The 2823-nt window shown below is 37.2% G+C and overlaps 1 pseudogene; it reads left to right on the top strand.

The window, feature by feature from the left end:
- Positions 1-957: 957 nt before the first annotated feature.
- On the top strand, positions 958-2596 carry LOC122709422 (annotated as a pseudogene).
- The last annotated feature ends 227 nt before the right edge of the window (positions 2597-2823 follow it).

The following is a 2823-nucleotide window of genomic DNA, read 5'->3' as shown; positions in this document are numbered from 1 at the left end:
TTTGAATTGTGAGCTGATTTATCCACTTTTAAATGAAAACACCATTTTGACTTGAGAAGACAACTGAAAGACTATAGTTAATCAGACCTGGTGATTCAGCAGGCATTTTTCTTGAAAATGAACCAAGTGAGTCTGGCATTTCAAGGAAAACAACTTAAATATCTGCTCCTAAGATGTGAGCTTTCAAACCAAATCAAATGCCGGAAACACTCTAAGCTTGAAAGCTTCTGTGAGCTTACAAACTCTTCCGATGAGATCAGTGGTGATATTAACAAACGTGATATTTTTGCTATTGTAAAACCAAATGTGTCAAAACAAAAAACAAACAAACAAAAACTAAATGTGTCAACATTTAGAAAAGCTGCATTAACTCCAAGAAGTAAGCAATATCTTCCAAATCACCAGTGCATAACGCTACAAAGCCATACACATGTAAAAAGATTCACTCAGAATGTAAGAAAGACCAACAGATTTTAATATAACAGTATGCAAAGTTCAATTATGTGATTTCAGGAAACATAAAATTAATGTGTAAGAAACTACTTCCTAAAAGAAAAAAAAAATAAACTACTTCCTTTGTCAAGTTTTGGTGGAATATTAAAGAAGAGTACCTACATTATTTTTATTATTAAATAAAATAAAGAGGCTATTAAAATACCTTCTCCAACTACACACTTGTAAAAAGCTAGATTTGTTTCATACACATTAAAGAAAACAACATATTGCAATAGACTGGATGCAGAAGCATCTATGAGACTCCAGTTACATAAATGTAAAATGATATCATTCTTATATTAAATTTTCCTTTATTTTGGGAAATTATTTTTTATGGATGCTACTATGTATTTTAATATACAGTGGATTTATTATATAATTTAAGATGGAAATTTGCTTTTAAAATAATTACACTTTTGAGGTGACTTTTGCCTGCAGGGTTGCTTCTCCGACATTCTGTTCATGGCTGTGATGAAGGCCATAAACTCCAAGGCTGAGGTGGCACGGGCCCAGCACATATTTATATATGCACCACCTGAGGGCTGCAAGATGTGTTGCGAACCAACTTGGGTCCCAAGGGCACCATGAAAATGCTTGTTTCTGGGGCAGGAGATGTCAAACTCACCAAAGATGGCAATGTGCTGCTCCGTGAGGTGCAAATTCAACACCCAACAGCTTCCTTGATAGCAAAAGTAGCAACAGCCCAGGATGACATTACAGGAGACGGTCCTACTTCAAATGTTCTAATCATTGGAGAGTTACCAAAACAAGCTGATCTTTACATTTCTGAGGGCCTGCACCCTAGAATAATAGCTGAAGGCTTTGAAATTGCAAAAATAAAGGCACTTGAAGTTTTGGAACAAGTTAAAATTAAAAAAGAGATGAAGAGAGAAATCCTTTTAGATGTGGCTAGAACATCTCTACAAACTAAGGTTCACCCTCAACTGGCTGGTGTGTTAACAGAGGCTGTGGTGGATTCTGTTTTGGCAATCAGGAGACCGAATTATCCTATTGATCTCTTCATGGTAGAAGTCATGGAGATGAAGCATAAATCGGAAATGGATACAAAGTTGATCAAAGGGTTAGTTCTAGATCATGGTGCCCATCATCCACATGTGAAGAAACAAGTAGATATGCATTTATCCTTACCTGTAATGTATCACTAGAATATGAAAAAACTGAGGTGAGCTCTGGTTTCTTTTATAAGACTGCAGAAGAGAAAGAGAAATTGGTAAAAGCTGAAAGAAAATTTATTGAAGACAGAGTATAAAAAATAATAGACTTGAAAGACAAAGTCTGTACTCAGTCCAATAAAGGATTTGTTGTCATTAATAAAAAGGGAATTGATCCATTTTCCTTAGACACTCTTGCAAAACATGGCATTTTAGCTCTTTGTCGAGCAAAAAGAAGAAACATGGAAAGACTCTCTCTTGCTTGTGGTGGAGTGGCTGTGAATTCTGTTGAAGACCTCAGTGTAGATTGCTTGGGACATGCTGGTCTTGTATATGAGTCACATTAGGTGAGGAAAAGTACACTTTTATTGAGGACTGCATTAACCCTAGCTCTGTCACCTTGGTTAAGGGACCAAATAAGCATACTCTCACACAAATCAAGGATGCTGTAAGGGACGGACTTCGTGCCATCAAAAATGCCATTGAAGATGGTTGTGTTGTTCCGGGAGCAGGTGCTGTTGAAGTGGCAATAGCTGAAGCTCTAGTTACATACAAGCACACGATACAAGGAAGAGCTCGTCTTGGAGTCCAAGCTTTTGCTGATGCTTTACTCATTATCCCTAAGGTTCTTGCTCAGAATTCTGGTTATGACCTGCAGGAAACACTAGTAAAAGTCCAGGCTGAGCATTCAGGTTCAAAACAACCAGTTGGCATACACCTGAATACAGGTGAGCCAATGGTAGCAGCAAATGCAGGAGTGTGGGATAATTATTGTATAAAAAAACAACTTCTTCACTCTTGCACTGTGATTGCCACCAACATTCTCCTGGTTGATGAAATGATGCGGGCTGGTATGTCTTCTTTCAAAGGGTGACTGAGTTCAAAATCAACTCTTCCAGAAGCTGAGACTCAGCACATTTTACATCCAATTCCCATTATGGAGCCTGAGCCATTCTTAATTTTGACACAATAAATGCAGTTTATATTTGTTGGTTTTAAAAAATAAAATAAAATAATTACACTTTTTTTCAGTTTTCATTTCTAACAAGGTCAATGTCAATAGATATAATTCACATAAACAAAACACTGGACTTCCCTGGCAGTCCAGTGGTTAAAACCCCCATGCTCCCACTGTAAGGATCCTGAGTTCTATCCC

The sequence above is a fragment of the Cervus elaphus genome, chromosome 15 (assembly GCF_910594005.1).
Source record: "Cervus elaphus chromosome 15, mCerEla1.1, whole genome shotgun sequence".
In the NCBI taxonomy this organism is placed as follows: Eukaryota; Metazoa; Chordata; class Mammalia; order Artiodactyla; family Cervidae; genus Cervus; species Cervus elaphus.
This window is presented reverse-complemented; position numbering and strand designations above follow the sequence as displayed.